This window comes from Lactuca sativa, chromosome 3, assembly GCF_002870075.4.
Source record: "Lactuca sativa cultivar Salinas chromosome 3, Lsat_Salinas_v11, whole genome shotgun sequence".
In the NCBI taxonomy this organism is placed as follows: domain Eukaryota; kingdom Viridiplantae; phylum Streptophyta; class Magnoliopsida; order Asterales; family Asteraceae; genus Lactuca; species Lactuca sativa.
The window spans coordinates 140,406,458-140,424,509 of NC_056625.2; positions in this window are offsets into that span (position 1 = coordinate 140,406,458).

The window sequence follows — 18,052 nt, forward strand, 5'->3', positions numbered from 1 at the left end:
CTTCAAGCTCTCAACCTGCAACAATGGCATCCATTCAAACTGCTCCCAAAATTGCCAAACCTGCACACAAAAAGAAATCGTCGAAGGGTTCCTCATCATATATGTCATCAGAACCTTTCCTCAGAGACACTACTCAAGTTTTCTCTCTGGATCCAAACGACTATGATGATTCAATCTGTGTTGTAATTGAGTTCATCGCAAATCATCCCATATTTGTTCTTCTTACCAAAGTACCAGACCCACCAATTCCTCTCTGTCTACTTCATGCTGCTTTCGAACAAATCAAGATCAAAAATGATGCTCTTGAAACCAAGATAACTGGAGAAAAAATCGTGCATGTTCACAAATCAACATTCTTGAAGGCGATTAGAATTGAAGAAAATCCAAAAAACTTCAAAGTTCAAGAACCAATGGTTGAAGATTTTCAGTCTTTTCTAAACCATATTGCGTATAGTGAAGACTACAATTCAAAGAAATTCAAGAAGTTTGTTGTATCGGGGTTATAGACTGTTCTCATGCACTTCATCGTAAGAGGATTATCGGGGAAACATGGCGGAACTGACTCACTCAACAAGGATTGGATGTACGTTGTTTACAACATCTTCTCCGGAAAGACCAATACAGTTGATCTCACTGAAGTTCTATGACAGGACTTTCGGAAGTTTGTCGTCAACCGCAAGCCACATGAGATCTCAAGCCCTCGATTTTGGGCTCTTACCATCCAAAAATTGTACAAGGAACACAACAATCCCATTCCTATCATCACCATTCCAGAAGAGGTACTTCTTTCTTTTAAAACTGTGAAATCCTATTGCCTTCCGGACCAAAAGTCTTTCGGATCTATCAGGTGTTTACCGGAACACATGCTAGCCTTGATTCCGTCTGAGTCCCTTTATTTGAAACAACACTTAGAGACTTCGATTGTGTCTAGCCCTACACAATCTACCCATGTCTTTGTTGAGCCTATCTCGGACAAGGCTAAAGCAGTTCCTTCGGAGGCAAGAAAAAGAAGTCCGCCAAATGGAAATGATCCCCCACTAAGCCAAAAGCCAGAAAGAGAACCAAAATCGGTTCCTCCTCTCAACAGGAAAGAGCCAAGGACACTCTGACTGACTTTGAGCATCCTTCTACCCCACCTACCCACTCTTCCGAAGTACCCTTCAAAGCTTCAAAATCACACGCACACACACATGCAGAGTCTCCACATAATCCACCCTCACCTTCACAAAAAGGTGATGCTGGTGTTGACGATAGTTCCTTGCCCCATGGAACAAACCCATGGTTCACATTTGATATCCCACTTTCTTCTTCACAAGAATGGTCCAAAAATCTTGTTCCGCACCCCAAGCATTCCGAGGCTTGAGTTTTCCCTTCAACCTTAGATGCCTCAACTGGTCTGATACCTAGTAAGGGTACAAGACGAATAGGAGTTACCGATCCTATGTGGGAAGATTTTGTTGACAAGGCTCTGTCAAGACATCCGGAGCTTACTAGATCCCAGGTCGAAGCAACTCTCATTTCCATGAGAATATGGCCATTCAGAGCAACCTGTCATACATTGCCCCCACTGATGAAATCACTGATCTGGATTTTGCTTCCGAAGAAACACCAAAGAATCATCTTCATGATTCCATGCACTCAGATACCAATGAAGAACACTCTTACGAAGTTATGTTCGATGATGAAGGAGCCTCAATTTCTACTCCTAAGCTTTTCACATCATTTCCATTTCCTGTAAAGCCTTCCTCATCAAGGCTGGATTTGGACTTCGGACTCTCTTCGTCCTCTTCAGAACCAATCGATGAAGAAATTCATATAGAGGATAAAGTCCAAGTCAACCCTGAAGGAGAAACTGATTCTACTCCCAAACAAGTCACTACAGCTACAACAACCAAGCCTGGTCCTGCCCCTGAATCACCAGTGAATATAGGAGATGACAAACATGCATCTCGGACCTCCACTTTGGACACAGGATCATCTGTAGGAAACTACATTGATCCTTTTTCCCTTCTAGAACTCCGAGATAACATCTCCGACACCATGAAGAAAGTTGACTCCATTGAATCTTCTGTGGCTGGACTCAACACAAAGATTGATGAGAAGTTTCGGATTGGATTCGAAGCTTGATGCAATCCTTAACTCACTGGCCGAAGCCAATAAGTCCGGACCCAATGTTATTGAACGAGAGGCTCAGCTTGATCGACTCACTTCTCTTCGCCTAAAGCACACTATCGAAGAAGTTGAACAAAAACATGATGCTTTTGTCGATCATTACATTGACACAATCACATGGATGTTGGATGTTCATGATGATATGTTCAATGCTTCCAACGAACTCATCAAGCAAACTCACATCTGTCATGAAACATAAATTCAACATTTAGAGAAGGAGATCCAGAAGAAGGATGAGATGAATCTCATCATGCAACAGGTTCTAATCAAGCTACTGAGGGCATGTTGGAACATCATGGATGTTCTGAACAACAAATTCGATGAGATGATCTACATTCTCTCTCACTTGTTTGATCATCTCAAAGCTCAGGCTCCCACTACTAAAGCTTATGATGCCCTTCCTATTCAGCTCAACACTAATTTTCAAAGGGTTTTTGACAATTTTTCAGAACTACAAGAGTCTGATGTGCTTACATCGGTTATAGGGAATCCATTGCAAAAGGGGGAGAAGGACCCAACTTAAGATTTCAACCATGGAAACCTATCTCGAAGTTCAGAATTCGAGATGAATCTGATGACTCTTTACAAATACTTTCAGGTTCTCTAGGTGTTGATGATAATGATAATGATGACGATAGTGATGAAGAATATGTGATTGTCAAGAACGGAGTATTAGGACTTCAAGCTCAAAGGAAATTTCCTGCTAAACTGCTAACGGTGGAAGAGCAAAGAATATGGTCAGTAGTTTCTTAGCCATCTACTGTTGCTGATGTTCTTCACCGAAGCATAGAAATGGCTAAGGTAAAAGCAAGTTAATCATTGATGCCTTCCAAGCCACTACCTCAATGCTGCCTCTGATTCCTTCTCCAAGAGTAGCTTCTATTGATGAAGGATCTCCACTCCGGAAGCCAGATGACATTCTGGAAGAGCCCCATGCCTTCCTCCCTTCCGAAGTTTGTCGTTGATGAGAATATCAAACACATCCTCTCCACGCTCCAAAAAAAAAGACAAGGGCAAAAATCCCATTTTAGACATCTCCTACTACGCTCCTCCTCCAAAAGAAAATTTTGGGTGGTCCCAGGAAGAGATCAATCAAGCTCTTGAAGAAAGCATCTGGATCCAATCCTTCAAGGATGATAATCCTCATCTGATTCTAGGAATCTCTCCTCTCTGCAGGGATGGAATCTTGAAAGATGTTGACATAGTGCCCTTCATGTACTATGATCTTCCGAATCAAGATTCAGACTAGATTGATTTACCTCTCTCTCCTTTCAGCAAGTTCTACACCAAGTTCGCTCCTCTCCATCTGGAAGATGATCCTCAAATGATCATCCAGACAGAACGTGAAAGACTGAAGACCTTTTATTCCAAGAACGCGCATCCTCATAAAGAAGTTTTCCAGAAGTTGAAATCTTGGCAGAAGGACCCATCGATGAACCAGTGCTAGGTTTTGTCTATTTCCAAAGAAAAACAAATCAAAAGGACTTCTTCCGAGTCCTAGACAATCACCTTGTTCCCATTAAGGCCCTTCAAAAGTTCATAAGTCGAGCATTAAAGTCTGAAGCACCTGAGCACGTGTAGAAAAAGTTCATAAGTTAGCTGCAATGGTACATCGGAGTCAGAGAATTATTGTATCAGGCATACATGTTCATCAAGGAGGATTCCGGCTAAACTGACTGGATTGCTAAGTTCACTTAGGGGAGATTGTTGGAACCTAAAAGTAAACCTCTAGCAATCTCTGACCTTTCATGTTCTGAAGTCAATCTTAGTTCCAAAGTGAGATATGTTCCGGAGTCAGTCTGCAGTCCGAAGTGATATTGGTGTCCGGAGTGGAAGAGATTTTGTCCAAAGTGAAGAGATTGTTCAAAGATTGTCATTCCGTCTTGCATTTATATTCTTGTCTTTTACTTGATGTAACAGTTCATAGGACTTAGTTTATTTTGTCAAAATGGATAATCATAAGTGTTAGAAGTAAACACTTTATCCAGTCCTATGTAAGCAACTTGGTTTTTAGTTTTTACAATGTAACTCCTTCTTCTATATAAGATGCATTTAATGACAAGAATAGTAGACAAATTGTTCTTCCAAAGATAGATTTTTTCACATTTACTTCACTTTCACTTTTCTCTCAAATCATTCTTTCAAATATTCCTTGTGTTCATTTATTGTATTTAGCTTGATTATACTCAAGGTTTCATATTTAATACTTGAAGTACCTTTTTGATCTTCATCTTCAAGTCTTGACTGGTCTTGCCAGACTCGACTGGAACATATAATTAGAGGCAGACATTGATCTTAAGCTTTAACTCAAGGTTTGAGTTTTCAATACTTGTCCCTGTGCAATCAGATCTTTTTCTCACAAGTACCTTGTTGAGTTGAAGAACAAAAAGGCTGGGGAAGGCCCTTTAAGTATATCCATTTTCATGACTGAAATGGGACTACTTAATATTTCATCTAACACATTGGTATTTCATACTGGTTGTGGAACTCATACTTTTAATTCGTTGAAGCGGTTCAAAAAGAGTAGGGGACTGGAGGCAATTGAGATGGTATTGCATGTGAGCAATGGAGCACGAGTTGCAATCCAAGCAATAGGACATTTTGATTTACATTTACCATCTGGTCTGTACTTAACATTAAACAATGTGTGTTTCATCACCTCTATTACTAGAAATATTGTATCAATTTCCTGTTTCAGAAAATCTTGTTTTAATTTTCAATTTTTTGATGATAATATTCATTCCTTCTTCGATCGAATATTCTATTTTGAGGCTAGACCAATAAATGGAATTTATGAATTAAACCTAGATGACAACTCAAAAAATAAGTCCCATTATCATGTTAACACCAAAATCTCAAATAAGATTTGAAACAAACATATCTATGGCATTTTCGACTTGGACACATAAACAAGAAGCACATATCTCAACTCCAAAAGAGTCGACTTTTGGGGGCAAATAACATTGAGTTATTTGTCATATGTGAGTCTTGATTATGTGGCAAGATGAAAAAATCCTCTTTCTTGGGAACAAGTGAAAGGAAAAGTGTTTTGTTAGGCATCATACACATTGATGTATGTGGACCATTCAAAACAATGTCTATATATGGTGAAAGATATTATATCACCTTCACGGACGACTTTAGTCATTTTGGTTATGTGTATTTGATGAAACATAAAGATGAAGCATTTGAAAAGTTAAAATTATTTCAAAGTGAATTTGAAAATCAACTCGACAAAACAATTAAAATCCTTTGTTCGGATAGAGGAGGCGAGTACTTGAGCCAAGAGTTCCAAGGCCATCTAAGGAGTCATGGGATTATCTCACAACTCACTCCACCCAAAACACCACAGCTTAATGGTGTTTTAAAGAGGAGAAATTGGACCTTATTTGATATGGATCGATCTATGATGAGTCGAAGTACCCTTCCTTTATCATTTTGGAGTTATGCTTTACTCACCACTACTCGTATCTTAAATATGGCACCAACTAAAAAGGTAGAGAAAACACCTTATGGAAAAGCTCCATCCTTATCATATTTAAAATTTTGGGGTTGTGAAGCTTATGTTAGATAGGAAACTTCAAGTAAACTTGAGCCTAGATCTACCAAATGCATCTTTTTAGGATATCCTAAATATTTTTTAGGATACTACTTCTACATTCCTAGTGAGAATAAGATCTTTATGTCATGAAAGGCTGAATTCTTAGAAAGAAAGTTTCTAATGGATGAGGCAAGTGGGAGGTGCGTGGAACATGAAGAATATCAAGAACCTCAACTTGATGCAACCTTAGTTGGCACTAGTAATTTACTAGAGGTTGTGGAAGATGAAGAGATCATTGTCCTTCAACCTATTGAAACACAAGGCGTTCGCAGATCCGGTAGAACTCGTCGTGAATTTGAGAGATATGGATTTACATTGACGAGTGCTTCATGATGATTAATGTTGATGAGCCCATTAACTACCGATATGAAATGGCAGATTCCCAATCTGACAAATGGATTGAAGCCATGAACGCAGAGATGCAATCCATGAGAGAAAATCAAGTCTGGGACTTGGTTGAACTTCCTCCCAATAGCAAGATTTTTGCAAGTAAGTAGGTCTTCAAGAAGAAGACTGACATGGATGGCAATTTACACACATTCAATGCAAGACTTGTTTCTAAAGGATTCACTCAAACTCATGCGGTTAATTATGATAAAACCTTTTCACTAGTCGCTATGATTAAATCTATTAGGATACTACTTGCTATAGATGCATATTATGACTATGAGATATGGCAAATGGATGTCAAAACCGCTTTTCTAAATGGGAACTTAGAAGAAGATGTCTATATGGTTCTGTTGGATTAATGTCTAAGTCCATAACTATATTTGGTATGTACTTGACCCGACCCGACATGGTCCATTTGGGTTGCACTTCACCGACACAATTTATATGGATAGTCTTTTGAGAATAGTATTTTTATGATTTATATTAATATATTATAAGTACTAATATATTAATATGGAATAATATTATTTAATTTGTATTGATCAAGACTTAATTTAGAATTAATTAAGTGATCAAAATGAACTAATTAAATATAGACTCTTATATATATGGAATGGGCCAAGTTCATTTAGCTTGGGCTAAGCTTTCATGGATAGTCCATGATGTGTGTAACCTATGGATCATATGAAATGAAAGTTCATGGGTTTAACCCTAGTCTCCACCCTATATAAAGATGTCCTTGGTTGGTGAAATTGGCACTAGTGTGGGTACACTAAGAGGGCTAGCCGATTTCACTAGAGAGAACCAAAGTATTCTTATTCTCAAAGTCTTCCAAGGTGTTTTGGTGATTTGTGATTCCACTTGAAGCTTCCACACTATTGGGGCTAAGCTCTTAAAGCTTGAAGACATCAAGCTGAACCAAAAAGGTATGTCATCTAACTAGTCTTTGTAGTATAGTTGCCTCATAGTATGCTTTTAGTTTTATCTGTTATCTTGTGTCTTTACACTTCTTTATCCAGTGTGTCTTGCATGGCAACCTTAGACAAATTTAACTTTGTAATCTTAGAGACTCTATAAATAGAGCCCTCTCTTACTGAATGTATATCAATAGATAAATTATCTCTATCTTGAAATATCACATTCTCTCTTAATCTCTCGTCTTAAAAGATCTTCATATCCTAATCTGAAATATTAAGATCGTTAACTCTTTGGAGCAAGTCAGCTTTGACTTAATCACTAAGTTTGATCTCATTTACTAAATTGGATTAACTGCAATCCTTGTTAAGAATTAGCTTAAGTGTCTTCTTGATATAATACTTATTGTCATTTATATTTCCTTATATTTCCACACCTAATTATCTAACTATCTAACTCTAACTTATTATTATTATTATTGTTGAGCATTATGATCCACTGAGTTAAACTTCATTCCGTATTATTACTTGTTCTAATGTTTGTTCAAGTATGTTACTCAAGTTTTTCTCTCAAAAATTGGTATCAGAGCCATAGTGGTTGATTTTTAAACAACAACTATGATTTTAAAAGGCCTTCTATACCATAGGAGCTCATTTAAAAAACAAAAAAATCAAAATATTTTCAAAAACAAGGAAATATGGCACAAGCATTATCTCTAAATGTTTCCAACAGTGTTGGAGGTTCGAATAGAGCTCCAATACTGGTGGCAAACGAATATCATCACTGGTCTCAAAGAATGGATAGGTATCTACGAAGACTTGGAAGAGATGTATCGAAATCTATAGAAGAAGGACCTCACGTCCCTGTTCTTACTCCAGTTCAAAATGATGGCACTCAAGCTAGACTGGGAGGAGGTCAACCAGCCATGAATCGTCCCACCAAAGATGATCTTGATAAGATGGAAAATGATGTTGTTGCCTTTTATGAGATATCTTGCGGACTTGCTCCTGACAACTTCGACATCATCATAAATTGCAAGTCAGCCAAAGAAATCTGGGATGTTCTCAAGAACTTGTATGAACGTACAGAAAAAGCTCAAGATAAGAATCTTACAACCGCACTCAATGAATTCAACAACTTCAAAGCTCATGCTGGTGAAAGTCTGGAAGACTCCTTCAAGAGGTTGAATTTAATTATCACAAAGCTATCAAATGTTGGCACCATACAAAGTAACCATGAGACTAACCTTCAGTTTCTCAATGGTTTGGGTAGACATTGGACTACGGCTAAGATGATAGTCCAAGGAGATAGAAAAATTCATTCTTTATCTCTTTACATACTCTATGGTGAACTTCAAGCACAAGAATCAACAGTACTCAAACACTGTGCTGACTTCGAAGGACCACTTGCTATTGTAGCACAAGCACCTCACACTCAATCTTACTCACCCTCGTATGAAAACCCTCCACAGTCATACGAAGTTGACTCAGAATACGATGATGAAGAAGAATTCCAAAACATTGTTGCTCTAGTTAGTCAAAAATTCAACAGACTACCACCTTCATCTTTTCGCAAAAATTAGTAGTTTAATAAACCTCCCTTCAACCGCAACTTCAATCCTCAGAACACTCACTCATGATATCCCAAAAATCCTCACCCAGAACTGCAATCTCAAAACACTCAACCCAAAGAGGCACCACAGCCTGTCAAGACAACTGACTCCGGTACCTCAACATAAGAAAAATCCGACGTTGTAACTTGTCACAAGTGCAACAAAGAAAAATCACTTTGCTAAAGAATGCAAAGCAAATGTAGTGAAAGACAGAGTATTCTATCTTAGAATGGATCAAGAAATGGAAGAAAAAGAGAAAGCAAGGGCATACGTAGCCCAAGTCAAAAGAGACCATCAAGCGTGGTCATCCGGAGATGAGGATGAAGATATCAACAATGTCAAGGGTAAAGGAAAAATCTGCATGATTGCAACTGCGGACGAGGACGGGTCAACCAAACTGGAAAAGAATTACTGCTACATGGCAAAGGATGGAACTCTGAGCATCGTTGAGTAGGTAAAACTCATGATCCAAACTCTTAATTATAGCATGCATGATTGTCAACCATTCCTTGACAACCTTAATGACACATGTGTTGCCGTCCTTTCAGACTATAACAAATCCTTAGATGAGAAGAACATTGCGTCCCAAGAAATGTTCCATGTAAGAGGACGTCTAGAAGAAAAAAGACTCAATGTTTCCAAGCTAGAAAAAGACTTAGGATTAGAGAAGGATGCAAGAATATTATGTGAAACTCAATTAGGCATAACATTAGATCAAAGAGATTTAGCTCAAGTTGAAATTGTACGTTTAAATCTTCTAATAGAAAATTGTTCAATGAAAGTGAAGCTATTGAGCATCTTGTGAACAATGGAACCGTAGATAACACCTATAATTGGGGTTGGTCCAATGGGTACTCCACCACAAAGGACTTGATGGGTTTTGGTCCTAAGAACATCCTATGTGCTCATACAAACCCTAATGCTTGGATCTAGGTTTCTCTATTGTACATGCAAGTTATCCAAGACTATAAACCCTAATTCTAGAATTTAAGTAATCATATTAACATAAGAATGGGTGTAAGATGTTACCTTGATTGTTATGTAGCAATAACAATCCCAAATCTCCTTGTATTGACTTTAGAAAGCCTAGAGTCACAAATGTCACTCCTCTAATGGTTCACAAACACCATAAGCAAGAGGATGAAGAGGAGAGAGGATGGAGGCTGCCCAAAACGTGTTCTAACCCTAGAAGAGAAGTGCCCCACGTTTTTGAGCCTGAAGGGTTCTATATATAGTGAGGCTATTAGGGTTATCTAACAAGGAAACCCTAATTTGGATGCTTAAGCCCTAAGCAACCCATGGACTCATTTAATTAAGGCCTTGGACGATTTCTTATGGGCTTCCCCATAGAATTCGTCCAATCCTTAATATAAGACAATCCATAGCCCATATTACAATTATCTTATAATTACAACTTCAGTCCCTTAAGTTTAATTAATCTCTTTTAGTCACAAAACTAATTACCAATTAATTCTTGACTAATATTAATTAAACAATATGATTTCTCTTTTAATATATTATTCTCATAATACATTAATAAATCATATTTAATCCTTTCTCTCCATAATTCATCCTATCAAGCTGCTTTGGTGAAGGCAACCCAAAAGGACCATGCACCATCGGGTCAAGTACATACCAAAATAGTTATGGACTTAGACACTAATCCAACATGACTCATCACCCCAATTTAAGAAAGATCGTCCCTATGTCCCTCTGGACCGAGAGTTCCATTTCCCAGTCAATGACAAAGCCTTTCCGAAGGTCATCAAAACGCATTTTGTTCGTCTTCATAATTTGAGTAATAATTGTGTTATTGAGGAAATTCTTCCTGAATATTCAGGTCACTCAAGTGATCAAATTCCTATCTCTGGCACAATTTATCCCAACTCTCAGACTTCATCAGTTGCTGATGAAGAAATTCTTATGGAATCCGAAGTTCACATGAACTTCCCATCACTGCCTTCAGACTGCAGTACCGCTTACTGCAATTCTGAACCGCAATCTGACCAATTGCCTCTGATCAAATGTCCCACTAAGAAATCAACTCAGACTTATGTTGCGGTAGTCAAATCTTCCTTACCACAACCCACAATTAAGAGTTCAGTGACCATTCATCCAATTCATCATGAGTTTCCTATAGAAAATTCCGAGTGTGGTCAATGTTCCCAGAACCCTGAACTTTCAGGTTCATATGAATTAAGTCTTCGTGTTCAAAAGCATACTAGTGAATCTAAGAAACTGTAGTTGAATCTCAATCCTCGTGTTCTCCAAAAACTCAGACAAAAATGGCCTTCAAAGAGGAACTTCAATCTCGTGGCAAAAAGCGGGAAATCTTTTCAAAAAACAAAAGACAAACCAAAATTTCAAAACCCAAAAGTCCAGAAAAACTTGTTTTCTCAAATTACTTTTCTAAAAACTATGCAGCCAAGAAACCAAAAAAAAGGGATTTACAGTTTCTAAAACCTTTTCAAACCCTCTGAGACAATCCAAAAGAAAGTAAAGTCTTTTAGAAGCAATGGTTTTTAGATCTATTCCTCAGATGATCCAAAATGGAAGGGGATTTTACCAACTCCAACACATTTAAGGCCACTTCAGACTTTTAAGAAATACCATCATAGGAAATCTACGAATGCTCACACACGCTCAAATCATACTTTTTCAAATTCCAAGAGCACCATTTTCATATCTCGCTCTTCTCGGACTGGTCCCAAAACTGTTCCCACAGCCTTCAGACCGCTGACCAAGCAGAATGTCAGGGTAAATGACAAATTTTTTTTATATAAATGTCAATGTCAAAAAAGATCATCTCCAGTCAAATCTCACACTTTTTAAAAACCTCATAGCTTTTCTAAACCTCACAACACTTCAAAAGTTCTCAAACATCCAGGACTAGGTCTCAAGATTGACATAAAACTTGTCCCTGCCGTTTCGGTTCATGCATATTTGAATAAACCATCAGTCACCTCGGGCTCCAAACTTGTTTGGGTGCCCAAACTAACCGTGTAATTTTCAGGCAATGTGCAAGGAGGATCAAGAAGAGGAGTGGTTAATAGATAGTGCCTGCTGCATGCACATGATCGGAAGGTTAGAATACCTTCGGGATTTCAGGCCTATTTGCAATGGTGGAAACGTCACATTTGGCAACAATGCGAATGGAATAATCTGAGGTTACGGTGTGCTTACTACAAGGAACTTTTCTATTCAAAAGGTAACTTACGTAGAAGGTCTTAAACACAATCTCATTAGTGTAGGCCAACTGTGTAAAACAGGCCACAAGGTTGAATTTGATATTGAATACTGCTACGTAATGACAAGCGATAGAAGCTCCTGTTTGATCAAATCCAAGTCTGAAGGGATCATGTATCCTTTTGATGTTTCTCTAATCATAGGGAAACCGCAGTTGTGCTTTCTGTCCAAAGCAGTATCCGAAGTCAGCTGGCTATGGTACCGAAAATAGCCCTTATTAACTTCAGATATATCAACAATCTGGTCACCGGAGAACTCGTCCGATGTCTTCCCATTCTCAAATTTAACAATGATACCCTCTTCTCAGCCTATGAATGTGGAAAACAATAAAAAGCAAGCCATCCTATGGTGATTGACTCTTCAGTTTCTGAACCACTGGAACTCTTATATATTGATCTCTACGGTCTATCTACCGTAGCCAGTCTCCACCACAAAAAATGCATACTGGTTATAGTTCATTGACAACGACTATCCATTCACACTTGTCCACACATTTTTCATTCACATTTATTAATAAAATCTCATTGTATCATATCTCTGTTCTACAAAAAAATTTCCAAGATCGAAATACATAAAACTCCATGTGTGTGTGTATGAATCATGCTGACGCCTTCCCGTGCTCCTCACTAGTACCTAAAACACATAACACAAAAAACTGTAAGCACGAAGCTTAGTGAGTTCCCTAAAATACCACTCTAACATATATTAGCCACTCAAGGCTATAACTCTGCTGACCCTCTGGGCTGTGTGTCTCGGTGGGACCCTCTAGTCCCAACTCTCTCTGTGGGCCCTCTAGCCCTAAATATGTGGACCCACTGGTCCGAACCCTGGAAACTCTGAATCATGCATATCACATATCATAATAACACATAAACAACATCTAATACACTAGCACATCACTATGTTACCACCCTAGGTAATGTATAGTGAGAAGACTCACCTCAGATGTCTCGGTGAATCACCGACTCTGAAGAAATATGGTCTAGCCTCCACCTAATCACATAAAGTAAATACTCTCATAAATATAACTCTCGAGACTAGACTCAACCCTCTCTTGGCATCCTCAGAAGGGTAAAAGACCATTTTACCCCTCTCTTGACACAAAGACCCCATTGTTGACCAAACCGTCAAAGTCAACGGTCAAACTTTGACCCGACTCGCCGAGTGCACTTGGGGGACTCGGCGAGTCTACACATGTCCACTATCCCTCTAGTCTCGCATGACACGTCGAGTCTTTCCCCTTCTCGACGGGTTACACCTGGCATGGATCGCGGGGCCACCCCGACTTAACTCGCTGAGTCCCATTATGAACTCGACGAGTTCCGCTTTAATTCCAGTCCTCTATTTCCCTCTGACTCACCGAGTCATTTCCCCAATTCGGCAAGTTACTCACTGAGTGAACTACGGGAAACCCTAGCCCTACTTGTCGAGTCTGTTCTTGGGACTCGGCGAGTTCATGCCATGCTCAAGCTCAAATGACCTCCTTAGGTCATATCTGTTCCTCTAACCCATAGATTTGCCTCCTTAAGCAATATAAACACGTAAATTATGGATCTTGATGCCCATGCAAAGAGCCAATGGCTCTATTTGAAGAAATGGCCTCAAAATGTCACCCTAAGCTCATATTACCCAATGACACCCCATACAGATCAGGGAGTCAAGGTCTCTGGACCTCTTTGGGTCCAGATCCGAAGCTTCAACACAATAAGGGACCAATTGCACCATCAATCACACTCTAAATGGGCTAGAAACCCTAACTCTTAAGGATTAACACCCAAAACTGAAGAAGGATCGAATATATACCTCAATATGAAGTTCTTAGAATCTGAAATCTACATAATGGCGCCCTCTTCAGCTCCCTCTTGCCTTAGTCACCTTTTTCTTGCAAAAACACCCACACAAGGATCAAAAATGGCCTCTCCTTCCTCACAAACGCTCTAGATCGCTTAGGGTTTCACTCAGGGGTCTGGTAGCCGCAATTGGTGGCTATAAGTCCCTTTAAATAGGCCTCAAACCCCGAGGATTAGGGTTTCATTAAACAGCACGGACTCGCTGAGTCCACTAGCCGACTCGTCGAGTCCGGTCATTAACCTGGATGGAAATCGCGACTCTACTCAGCGAGTCTAAGCATCAACTCGCCGAGTCTCTCCAAACTCTCCAAAATAAATGAATAAATAATGTACCTGGAAATACGGATGTTACAATTCTCCCCCACTAGAATCAGACTTTGCCCTCGAAGTCTCATTCCACAAATAACTATGGATACTGCTCACGCATCTCTAACTCCGGCTCCCAGGTCAACTCGAAACCCTTCCGATGTTGTCACTGGACCTGAACCAATGGCACCTCCTTGTTTCTCAAAACCTTGATCCTTCTATCCCGAATCGCGATCGGCCTCTCAACATAGTTCAGGCTCGCATCCACCTGAATGTCCTCTAATGGAACCACTACCGACTCATCAGCGATACACTTCCTCAACTGAGACACGTGGAAGGTATCATGAATCTTACTCAACTCCACAGGGAGCTCCAGACGATACGCTACCCTGCCCACCCTGGTGGTCACCTTAAAAGGACCAATATACCGAGGCCCCAACTTGCCTCCCTTCCTGAATTGGAACTCGAGCTCCGAGCGATGCCTATCTGCGTAGCTCTTCTGACAACTCTGAGCCGTTAGTAACCTCTGCCTAACCTACTGAATATGCTCAGTCGTCTGAAGTACTATCTCTGTACTACCCATCACACGCTGACTGACCTCACCCCAACAAATGGGAGTCTGACACCTCCTTCCATACAACAGCTCAAAGGGTGGCATACTGATGGCTGTTGTTATAGGAAAACTTAGCCAAAGGTAAATATGTGTATCAACTCCCTCCGAAGTCCAGTACACATGCCTGAAGCATGTCCTCGAGCGTCTGAATTGTCCGCTCGCTCTGCCTGTCGGTCTGTGGGTGGTATGCGGTGCTAAAATGCAGCCTCGTACCCAACTCCTCATGAAATTTCTTCCAGAACCTGGAAGTGAAACGTACATCTCGATCTGAGACGATCGAGATCGGCACTCCATGCCATGATACCACCTCCTTGACGTATAACTCTGCCAACCTCTCAGCGGAAGAGCTCTCACTGATAGCAAGAAAGTGAACGCTCTTCGTCAACCGGTCCACAATCACCCAAATTGCATTGACGCCCCTAGCATTCCTCGGCAATTTGGTGATAAAATCCATGGTAATCTGTTCCCACTTCCACTTGGGAACCTCCAACGGTTGTAGCTTACCATGCAGTCTCTGGTGCTCGGCCTTAACCTTGCGACAGGTCAAACACCTCTCAACGAACCATGCAACATCCCTCTTCATACAGGGCCACCAATACTCTCTCTTCAGGGCCAAATACATCTTAGTGGCCCTGGGATGGATCAAAAACCTCGATCTATGCGCCTCCTCAATCAAGATGGTACACGTTCCACCCACAAACAGTACCCAAATCCGTCCCTGAAAGGTCATAAGCCCTCGGCTATAGGTGACGAACTACGATACCTGCCCGATAACCTGCTCTCTCTTACGGTTCTCTGGTCTCACGGCCTCTGCCTGGGACCTTCGAATGGCATCAAACACTGGGGTCATCACTATCAGCGTCATACAAACATCTCGTATCGGGGCGCCCTCCGCCCTATGACTCAGGGCATCGGCTACAATGTTAGCCTTGCCCGGGTGGTATAGGATCTCACAATCGTAATGCTTCACGACATCCAACCATCTCCTCTGGCGCATGTTCAGGTTGGGCTGACCCATTAAATGCTTCAAGCTCTTGTGGTCCGTGTATATGGTACACCGAACCCCATACAGATACTGAGGCTAGATCTTGAGGGCGAACACCACTGCCTCCAAGTCCAAGTCGTGAGTGGGGTACCTCATCTCATGAGGATTCAGTTGCCTCAATGCGTATGCTATCACATGCCCCCTCTAAATAATCACCGCTCCAAATCCCGATATTGACGCGTAACAATACACTACGAAGTCCTCCATCCCCTCCGGAAGGGCTAACACCAGGGCTTCGCATAGTCTCTGGCGAAGTGTCTTGAAGGAGGCCTGCTGCTCTGGGCCCCAAGAAAAAGCAACACCCTTCGAGGTCAACTTGGTGTGTAGCACGGCGATCTTGGAGAAATCCCTGATAAATCTCTGGTAATAGCCTGCCAATCCTAAGAAACTTTTGATCTAGGTCGGGGATCTCGGCACCTCCCAACTCATCACTGCCTCAATCTTGGCCGGATAGACCAATATCCCATTCTGGTTAACAAGGTGCCCAAGGAACTTGACCTCTCGTAACCATAAAATCACACTTGGAGGATTTGGCGTAAAGCCTCTCTGATCTCAAAACTCCAAGGATTTCCATCAAATGCTCCTCATGCTACTCTCTAGATTTCGAATACCCCAATATATCATCGATGAAAACGATCACCGAGCAGTCCAACATCGGCCTGCACACTCTGTTCATGAGATCCATGAACGTCGTCGGTGCATTGGTGAGCCTGAAAGGAATCACCACGAACTCGTAATGCCCGTAACGAGTTTTGAACGCTGCCTTCTGAATATCCTCATCTCGCACCCTCATCTGATGATATCCAGACCTCAAGTCAATCTTGTAGAACCAAGATGCTCCCTGTAACTGATCGAACAAATCATCGATCCTTGGAAACGGGTAACGATTCTTGACCGTCAACTTGTTTAACTCCCGGTAATCAATGCACATCCGGTGTGAACCATCCTTTTTCTTGACAAAGAGGATAGGCGCTCCCCACAGCGAACTGCTCGGCCGAATAAACCCCTTCCCCAGCAGCTCCTGAAGTTGCGAGGATAACTCCTGCATCTCTGGACGTGCAAGGCGATAGGGCGCCTTGGCGATAGGTGTTGTCCCCGGAACCAAATCGATACGAAACTCTACCTGCCTCTCAGGACGCACGCCTGGTAACTCCTCTAGAAAAACATCCAGGAACTCTCGCACTATCGGAATCTCATCAACTGATCTCGACCTCCCTGAATCAACCCTAGTATCCATCACATACGCCACAAACCCACTACAGCCCTGCTGTAGACTTTGTCTCACTCTAGTGGCCGAATAAAATGCTGACCCAGAACGTGTACCCTTGTCGTACACTGTAAGAACTCCCCCACTAGTGTCTCGTATGGTCACCAGTTGTCTCTCACAGTCGATAACCGCTCCAAATTTTCTCAACCAGTCCATGCCCACGATGGCACAAAGATCTCCCATCGCAATAGGAACTAAATCAATCGGAAACTCAACGCCGAAAATCTCGAGTACACATCCTCGGATCACCTCGGTGGCATACACCGCCCTCTTGTCAGCTATGGAAACTCTCAGAGGTCTACTCAAAGCCTCTCGGCTAATACTGATGTGCTGACTAAAAGCCAAAGATACAAAAGACCGACTCGCACCCAAGTCAAATAACACCAAGGAAGGTACAGAACTCACAAGAAAAGTACCTACGCATAACATAATATAAACACGATATCTCCAACATCAAAATAAATACATGAAAGAATACATACCAGCCACGACTTTGGGCGCTGCGCGGACCTCCTCCGCGGTCAACTGGAAGGCTTTCCCTCGCACCTACGGTGCCTCGACCTTTACGGGCCAACTGTCTGTAGCTCTCACTACAGCAGGGGCAGATCCCTGAGTTGCTCCCTGAGCTGTCCCTCGCAACTGTGGACACTCTTCCTTCTGGTGTCCAGTCTGGTTGCATTGAAAACATACTGCAAACCCCTTGGAACAATCCTTGGCCGTATGCCCCTCCTTGCCAAATTTGTAGCAAGACCCCGCTCTACACACCCCATCGTAGCTCTTTCCGCACTTGCCACAAGTGCGGCCCCTCTGACTCCCGGATCTCGAATCAGCGGGCTTGGCCCGCTTGGCTGCCGGCTGAGACTACACCGGTCGCCGAACTCTCCCCTGAGACTCAGCCTCCTCCCTAGCCTGGGTCTCCAACTTTATCTCCCTCTTCCCGGCATTTTCCTGAAGCTCAGCAAATGTCCGGTACGTTGAGATCGCCACGAAATCTCCTATGTCCCACCTCAAAATGCTCAGATATCAGCTCATACA